The sequence below is a fragment of the Apteryx mantelli genome, chromosome 11 (assembly GCF_036417845.1).
Source record: "Apteryx mantelli isolate bAptMan1 chromosome 11, bAptMan1.hap1, whole genome shotgun sequence".
NCBI lineage: Eukaryota > Metazoa > Chordata > Aves > Apterygiformes > Apterygidae > Apteryx > Apteryx mantelli.
In genome coordinates, this window is record NC_089988.1 from 48,777 (window position 1) to 59,822 (window position 11,046).

An 11,046-nucleotide genomic window follows, 5' to 3' on the forward strand; every position below is an offset into this window, starting at 1 on the left:
CAGGCACTGAGCCACAAGTGACATCACAAACACAAACTCCACCCACAGGAGCAGCATGGCCTCTCACGCACTGAGCCACAAGTGACATCACAAACACAAACTGCAGACATGTGACCAGCACTGACCTGTCAGGCACTGAGCCACAAGTGACATCACAAACACAAACTGCACCCACAGGACCAGCACTGACCTGTCAGGCACTGAGCCACAAGTGACATCACAAACACAAACTCTATCCACATGACCAGCACTGGCCTCTCAGGCACTCAGCCACAAGTGACATCACAAACACAAACTGAACCCACAGGAAATGCAGTGGCCTATCAGGCACTGAGCCACAAGTCACCTCAGAATCACAAACTGCACCCACATGAACACCACTGGCCTATCAGGCACTGAGCCACAAGTGACATCACAACCACAAACTGCAGCCAGATCACCAGCACTGGCCCATCAGGCACTGAGCCAGAAGTGACCTCACAACCACAAACTGCAGCCACAGGACCAGCACTGGCCTATCAGGCACTGAGCCACAAGTGACATCACAAACACAAACTGAACCCACATGACCAGCACTGGCCTATCAGGCACTCAGCCGCAAGTGACATCACAACCACAAACTGAAGCCACATGACCAGCACTGGTCTATCAGGCACTGAGCCACAAGTGACATCACAAACACAAACTCCACACACATCACCAGCACTGGCCTATCAGGCACTGAGCCACAAGTGACATCACAAACACAAACTGCACACACAGGACCAGCACTGGCCTATCAGGCACTGAGCCACAAGTGACATCAGAAACACACACTACACCCACAGGAAATGCAGTGGCCTATCAGGCACTGAGCCACAAGTCACCTTAGAATCACAAACTGCACCCACATGAACACCACTGGCCTATCAGGCACTGAGCCACAAGTGACCTCACAACCACAAACTGCAGACATGTGACCAGTACTGCCCTATAAGGCACTGAGCCACAAGTGACATCACAAACACAAACTGCACCCACATGACCAGCACTGGCCTATCAGGCACTGAGCCACAAGTGACATCACAAACACAAACTGCAGACATGTGACCAGCACTGGCCTATCAGGCACTGAGCAACAAGTGACCTCACAATCACAAATTTCAGCCACAGGACCAGCACTGGCCTCTCAGGCACTGAGCCACAAGTGACATCACAAACACAAACTGCAGCCACATCACCAGCACTGGCATATGAGGCACTGAGCCACAAGTGACATCACAAACACAAACTGCACACACAGGACCAGCAATGGCCTATCAGGCACTGAGCCACAAGTGACATCACAACCACAAACTGCAGCCATGTGACCAGCACTGGCCTATCAGGCACTGAGCCACAAGTGACATCACAACCACAAAATGAACCCACGTGACCAGCACTGGCCTATCAGGCACTGAGCCACAAGTGACATCACAACCTCAAACTGCAGCCATGTGACCAGCACTGGCCTATCAGGCACTGAGCCACAAGTGACATCACAACCACAAACTCCACCCACAGGACCAGCACTGGCCTATCAGGCACTCAGCCACAAGTGACATCACAACCACAAACTGCAGCCACAGGACCAGCAATGTCCTATCAGGCACTGAGCCACAAGTGACATCACAAACACAAACTGCAGCCACTGGACAAGCAGTGGCCTGTCAGGCACTGAGCCACAAGTGTCATCACAACCACAAACTGCACCCACGTAAACCAGCACTGGCCCATCAGGCACTGAGCCAGAAGTGACCTCACAACCACAAACTGCAGCCACAGGACCAGCACTGGCCTATCAGGCACTGAGCTACAAGTGACATCACAAACACAAACTGAACCCACATGACCAGCACTGGCCTATCAGGCACTCAGCCGCAAGTGACATCACAACCACAAACTGAAGCCACATGACCAGCACTGGTCTATCAGGCACTGAGCCACAAGTGACATCACAAACACAAACTGCAGCCACAGGACCAGCAATGTCCCATCAGGCACTGAGCCACAGGTGACCTCACAGCCACAAACTGCACCCACATGACCAGCACTGGCCTATCAGGCACTGAGCCACAAGTGACATCACAAACACAAACTGCAGCCATGTGACCAACACTGGCCTATCAGGCCCTGAGCCACAAGTGACATCACAACCACAAACTGCACCCACATCACCAGCACTGGCCTATCAGGCACTGAGCCACAAGTGACATCACAAACACAAACTCCACCCACGTGACCAGCACTGGCCTATCAGGCACTGAGCCACAAGTGACATCAGAAACACAAACTGCAGCCACATCACCAGCACTGGCCTATCAGGCACTGAGCCACAAGTGACATCACAACCACAAACTGCAGCCACATCACCAGCACTGGCCTATCAGGTACTCAGCCACAGGTGACATCGCAAACACAAAGTGCACCCACAGGACAAGCACTGGCCTATCAGGCACTGAGCCACAAGTGACATCACAAATACAAACTGCAGCCACATCACCAGCACTGGCATATGAGGCACTGAGCCACAAGTGACATCACAAACACAAACTGCACCCACTGGACAAGCAGTGGCCTGTCAGGCACTGAGCCACAAGTGACATCACAAACACAAACTCCACCCACAGGAGCAGCATGGCCTCTCACGCACTGAGCCACAAGTGACATCACAAACACAAACTGCAGACATGTGACCAGCACTGACCTGTCAGGCACTGAGCCACAAGTGACATCACAAACACAAACTGCACCCACAGGACCAGCACTGACCTGTCAGGCACTGAGCCACAAGTGACATCACAAACACAAACTCTATCCACATGACCAGCACTGGCCTCTCAGGCACTCAGCCACAAGTGACATCACAAACACAAACTGAACCCACAGGAAATGCAGTGGCCTATCAGGCACTGAGCCACAAGTCACCTCAGAATCACAAACTGCACCCACATGAACACCACTGGCCTATCAGGCACTGAGCCACAAGTGACATCACAACCACAAACTGCAGCCAGATCACCAGCACTGGCCCATCAGGCACTGAGCCAGAAGTGACCTCACAACCACAAACTGCAGCCACAGGACCAGCACTGGCCTATCAGGCACTGAGCCACAAGTGACATCACAAACACAAACTGAACCCACATGACCAGCACTGGCCTATCAGGCACTCAGCCGCAAGTGACATCACAACCACAAACTGAAGCCACATGACCAGCACTGGTCTATCAGGCACTGAGCCACAAGTGACATCACAAACACAAACTCCACACACATCACCAGCACTGGCCTATCAGGCACTGAGCCACAAGTGACATCACAAACACAAACTGCACACACAGGACCAGCACTGGCCTATCAGGCACTGAGCCACAAGTGACATCAGAAACACACACTACACCCACAGGAAATGCAGTGGCCTATCAGGCACTGAGCCACAAGTCACCTTAGAATCACAAACTGCACCCACATGAACACCACTGGCCTATCAGGCACTGAGCCACAAGTGACCTCACAACCACAAACTGCAGACATGTGACCAGTACTGCCCTATAAGGCACTGAGCCACAAGTGACATCACAAACACAAACTGCACCCACATGACCAGCACTGGCCTATCAGGCACTGAGCCACAAGTGACATCACAAACACAAACTGCAGACATGTGACCAGCACTGGCCTATCAGGCACTGAGCAACAAGTGACCTCACAATCACAAATTTCAGCCACAGGACCAGCACTGGCCTCTCAGGCACTGAGCCACAAGTGACATCACAAACACAAACTGCAGCCACATCACCAGCACTGGCATATGAGGCACTGAGCCACAAGTGACATCACAAACACAAACTGCACACACAGGACCAGCAATGGCCTATCAGGCACTGAGCCACAAGTGACATCACAACCACAAACTGCAGCCATGTGACCAGCACTGGCCTATCAGGCACTGAGCCACAAGTGACATCACAACCACAAAATGAACCCACGTGACCAGCACTGGCCTATCAGGCACTGAGCCACAAGTGACATCACAACCTCAAACTGCAGCCATGTGACCAGCACTGGCCTATCAGGCACTGAGCCACAAGTGACATCACAACCACAAACTCCACCCACAGGACCAGCACTGGCCTATCAGGCACTCAGCCACAAGTGACATCACAACCACAAACTGCAGCCACAGGACCAGCAATGTCCTATCAGGCACTGAGCCACAAGTGACATCACAAACACAAACTGCAGCCACTGGACAAGCAGTGGCCTGTCAGGCACTGAGCCACAAGTGTCATCACAACCACAAACTGCACCCACGTAAACCAGCACTGGCCCATCAGGCACTGAGCCAGAAGTGACCTCACAACCACAAACTGCAGCCACAGGACCAGCACTGGCCTATCAGGCACTGAGCCACAAGTGACATCACAAACACAAACTGAACCCACATGACCAGCACTGGCCTATCAGGCACTCAGCCGCAAGTGACATCACAACCACAAACTGAAGCCACATGACCAGCACTGGTCTATCAGGCACTGAGCCACAAGTGACATCACAAACACAAACTGCAGCCACAGGACCAGCAATATCCTATCAGGCACTGAGCCACAAGTGACATCACAAACACAAACTGCACCCACATCACCAGCACTGGCCTATGAGGCACTGAGCCACAAGTGACATCACAACCACTAACTCTATCCACATGACCAGCACTGGCCTCTCAGGCACTCAGCCACAAGTGACATCACAAACACAAACTGAACCCACAGGAAATGCAGTGGCCTATCAGGCACTGAGCCACAAGTCACCTGAGAATCACAAACTGCACCCACATGAACACCAGTGGCCTATCAGGCACTGAGCCACAAGTGACATCACAACCACAAACTGCACCCACGTAAACCAGCACTGGCCTATCAGGCACTGAGCCACAAGTGACATCACAAACACAAACTCCACACACATCACCAGCACTGGCCTATCAGGCACTGAGCCACAAGTGACATCACAAACACAAACTGCACACACAGGACCAGCACTGGCCTATCAGGCACTGAGCCACAAGTGACATCACAAACACAAACTGCAGACATGTGACCAGCACTGGCCTATCAGGCACTGAGCAACAAGTGACCTCACAATCACAAATTTCAGCCACAGGACCAGCACTGGACTATCAGGCACTTAGCCACAAGTGACATCACAAACACAAACTGCAGCCACATCACCAGCACTGGCCTCTCAGGCACTGAGCCACAAGTGACATCACAAACACAAACTGCAGCCACATCACCAGCACTGGCATATGAGGCACTGAGCCACAAGTGACATCACAAACACAAACTCCACCCACGTGACCAACACTGGCCTATCAGGCACTGAGCCACAAGTGACATCACAAACACAAACTGCACACACAGGACCAGCACTGGCCTATCAGGCACTGAGCCACAAGTGACATCACAACCACAAACTGCACCCACGTAAACCAGCACTGGCCTATCAGGCACTGAGCCACAAGTGACATCACAAACACAAACTCCACACACATCACCAGCACTGGCCTATCAGGCACTGAGCCACAAGTGACATCACAAACACAAACTGCACACACAGGACCAGCACTGGCCTATCAGGCACTGAGCCACAAGTGACATCACAAACACAAACTGCAGACATGTGACCAGCACTGGCCTATCAGGCACTGAGCAACAAGTGACCTCACAATCACAAATTTCAGCCACAGGACCAGCACTGGACTATCAGGCACTTAGCCACAAGTGACATCACAAACACAAACTGCAGCCACATCACCAGCACTGGCCTCTCAGGCACTGAGCCACAAGTGACATCACAAACACAAACTGCAGCCACATCACCAGCACTGGCATATGAGGCACTGAGCCACAAGTGACATCACAAACACAAACTGCACCCACTGGACAAGCAGTGGCCTGTCAGGCACTGAGCCACAAGTGACATCACAAACACAAACTCCACCCACAGGAGCAGCATGGCCTCTCACGCACTGAGCCACAAGTGACATCACAAACACAAACTACAGACATGTGACCAGCACTGACCTGTCAGGCACTGAGCCACAAGTGACATCACAAACACAAACTGCAGCCACAGGACCAGCAATATCCTATCAGGCACTGAGCCACAAGTGACATCACAAACACAAACTGCAGACATGTGACCAGCACTGACCTGTCAGGCACTGAGCCACAAGTGACATCACAACCACAAAGTGCACCCACATCACCAGCACTGGCCTATCAGGCACTGAGCCACAAGTGACATCACAACCACAAACTGCACCCACATGAACAGCACTGGCCTATCAGGCACTGAGCCACAAGTGACATCACAAACACAAACTGCACACACAGCACCAGCACTGGCCTATCAGGCACTGAGCCACAAGTGACATCACAAACACAAACTGCACCCACATGAACAGCATTGGCCTACCAGGCACTGAGCCACAAGTGACATCACAACCACAAACTGCACCCACATGACCAGCACTCGCCTATCAGGCACACAGCCACAAGTGACCTCACAACCACAAACTCCACCCACAGGACAAGCACTGGCCTATCAGGCACTGAGCCACAAGTGACCTCACAACCACAAAATGAACCCACGTGACCAGCACTGGCCTATCAGGCACTCAGCCACAAGTGACATCACAACCACAAACTGCACCCACAGGAACAGCAATGTCCTATCAGGCACTGAGCCACAAGTGACATCACAAACACAAACTGCACCCACATCACCAGCACTGGCCTATCAGGCACTGAGCCACAAGTGACATCACAACCACAGACTACACCCATGTGACCAGCACTGGCCTATCAGGTACTCAGCCACAAGTGACATCACAACCACAAACTGCACCCACATCACCAGCACTGGCCTATCAGGCACCGAGCTACAAGTGACATTACAACCTCAAACTGAACCCACGTGACCAGCACTGGCCTATCAGGCACTGAGCCACAAGTGACATCACAACCACAAACTGCACCCACATGAACAGCACTGGCCTATCAGGCACTGATCCGCAAATGACATCACAACAACAAACTGCACCCACGTGACCAGCACTGGCCTATCAGGCACTGAGCCACAAGTGACATCACAAACACAAACTCTATCCACATCACCAGCACTGGCCTATCAGGCACTGAGCCACAAGTGACATCACAAACACAAACTCCACCCACATGACCAGCACTGGCCTATCAGGCACTGAGCCACAAGTGACATCACAAACACAAACTGCAGCCATGTGACCAACACTGGCCTATCAGGCACTGAGCCACAAGTGACATCACAAACACAAACTGCACCCACATGACCAGCACTGGTCTATCAGGCACTGAGCCACAAGTGACATCACAAACACAAACTCCACCCACGTGACCAGCACTGGCCTATCAGGCACTGAGCCACAAGTGACATCACAAACACAAACTGCACCCACATGACCAGCACTCGCCTATCAGGCACACAGCCACAAGTGACCTCACAACCACAAACTGCAGCCACATCACCAGCACTGGCCTATCAGGCACTGAGCCACAAGTGACATCACAAACACAAACTGCAGCCATGTGACCAACACTGGCCTATCAGGCACTGAGCCACAAGTGACATCACAAACACAAACTGCAGCCATGTGACCAACACTGGCCTATCAGGCACTGAGCCACAAGTGACATCACAACCACAAACTGCACCCACATGACCAGCACTGGCCTATCAGGCACTGAGCCACAAGTGACATCACAAACACAAACTGCACCCACATGACCAGCACTGGCGTATCAGGCACTGAGCCACAAGTGACCTCACAACCACAAAATGAACCCACGTGACCAGCACTGGCCTATCAGGCACTCAGCCACAAGTGACATCACAACCACAAACTGCAGCCACATCACCAGCACTGGCCTATCAGGCACTGAGCCACAAGTGACATCACAAACACAAACTGCAGCCATGTGACCAACACTGGCCTATCAGGCTCTGAGCCACAAGAGACATCACAACCACAAACTCCACCCACATGACCAGCACTGGCCTATCAGGCACTCAGCCACAAGTGACATCACAAACACAAACTGCAGCCATGTGACCAGCACTGGCCTATCAGGCACTGAGCCACAAGTGACATCACAACCACAAACTGCAGCCACATCACCAGCACTGGCCTCTCAGGCACGGAGCCACAAGTGACATCACAAAAACAAACTGCAGCCACAGGACCAGCACTGGCCTATCAGGCACTTAGCAAAAAGTGACATCACAACCACAAACTCCACCCACAGGACCAGCACTGGCCTATCAGGCACTGAGCCACAAGTGACATCACAAACACAAACTGCAGCCACGTGACTAGCACTGGTCTACCAGGCACTGAGCCAGAAGAGACATCACAAACACAAACTCCACTCACATGACCAGCAGTGGCCTATCAGGCACTGAGCCACAAGTGACATCACAACCATAGACTCCACCCACATCACCAGCACTGGCCTATCAGGCACTGAGCCACAAGTGACATCACAACCACAAACTGCAGCCACATCACCAGCACTGGCCTATCAGGTACTCAGCCACAGGTGACATCGCAAACACAAAGTGCACCCACAGGACAAGCACTGGCCTATCAGGCACTGAGCCACAAGTGACATCACAAATACAAACTGCAGCCACATCACCAGCACTGGCATATGAGGCACTGAGCCACAAGTGACATCACAAACACAAACTGCACCCACTGGACAAGCAGTGGCCTGTCAGGCACTGAGCCACAAGTGACATCACAAACACAAACTCCACCCACAGGAGCAGCATGGCCTCTCACGCACTGAGCCACAAGTGACATCACAAACACAAACTGCAGACATGTGACCAGCACTGACCTGTCAGGCACTGAGCCACAAGTGACATCACAAACACAAACTGCACCCACAGGACCAGCACTGACCTGTCAGGCACTGAGCCACAAGTGACATCACAAACACAAACTGCACCCACATGACCAGCACTGGCCTATCAGGCACTCAGCCACAAGTGACCTCACAACCACAAACTGCACCCACATGAACAGCATTGGCCTATCAGGCACTGAGCCACAAGTGACATCACAACCACAAACTGCAGCCACATCACCAGCACTGGCCTATCAGGCACTGAGCCACAAGTGACATCACAAACACAAACTGCAGCCACATGACCAGCACTGGCCTATCAGGCACTGAGCCACAAGTGACATCACAAACACAAACTGCACCCACTGGACAAGCAGTGGCCTGTCAGGCACTGAGCCACAAGTGACATCACAAACACAAACTGCACCCACATGACCAGCACTGGCCTATCAGGCACTGAGCCACAAGTGACATCACAAACACAAACTGCAGACATGTGACCAGCACTGAACTGTCAGGCACTGAGCCACAAGTGAAATCACAAACACAAACTGCAGCCACAGGACCAGCACTGGCCTATCAGGCACTGATCCTCAAATGACATCACAACAAACTGCACCCACGTGACCAGCACTGGCCTATCAGGCACTGAGCCACAAGTGACATCACAACCACAAACTGCAGCCACATGACCAGCACTGGCCTGTCAGGCACTGAGCCACAAGTGACATCACAACCTCAAACTGAACCCACATGAACAGCACTGGCCTATCAGGCACTGAGCCACAAGTGACATCACAACCACAAACTGCACCCACATCACCAGCACTGGCCTATCAGGCCCTGAGCCACAAGTGACATCACAAACACAAACTGCACCCACAGGACCAGCACTGGCCTATCAGGCACTCAGCCACAAGTGACATCACAAATACAAACTGCAGCCACGTGACCAGCACTGGCCTATCAGGCACTGAGCCACAAGTGACATCACAAACACAAAATGCAGCCATGTGACCAACACTGGCCCATCAGGCACTGAGCCACAAGTGACATCACAAACACAAACTGCAGCCACATGACCAGCACTGGCCTATCAGGCACTGAGCCACAAGTGACATCACAACCACAAACTCCACCCACATCACCAGCACTGGCCTATCAGGCACTGAGCCACAAGTGACATCACAAACACAAAATGAACCCACGTGACCAGCACTGGCCTATCAGGCACTCAGCCACAAGTGACATCACAAACACAAACTCCACCCACATCACCAGCACTGGCCTATCAGGCACTGAGCCACAAGTGACATCACAACCACAGACTACACCCATGTGACCAGCACTGGCCTATCAGGTACTAAGCCACAAGTGACCTCACAACCACAAACTGCAGCCACATCACCAGCACTGGCCTATCAGGCACTGAGCCACAAGTGACATCAGAAACACAAACTGCAGCCATGTGACCAACACTGGCCTATCAGGCACTGAGCCACAAGTGACATCACAAACACAAACTGCAGCCATGTGACCAACACTGGCCTATCAGGCACTGAGCCACAAGTGACATCACAACCACAAACTGCACCCACATGACCAGCACTGGCCTATCAGGCACTGAGCCACAAGTGACATCACAAACACAAAGTGCACCCACATGACCAGCACTGGCCTATCAGGCACTGAGCCACAAGTGACCTCACAACCACAAAATGAACCCACGTGACCAGCACTGGCCTATCAGGCACTGAGCCACAAGTGACATCACAACCACAAACTGCAGCCACATCACCAGCACTGGCCTATCAGGCACTGAGCCACAAGTGACATCACAAACACAAACTGCAGCCATGTGACCAACACTGGCCTATCAGGCTCTGAGCCACAAGAGACATCACAACCACAAACTGCAGCCATGTGACCAACACTGGCCTATCAGGCACTCAGCCACAAGTGACCTCACAACCACAAAATGAACCCACGTGACCAGCACTGGCCTATCAGGCACTCAGACACAAGTGACATCACAACCACAAACTGCAGCCACAGGACCAGCAATGTCCCA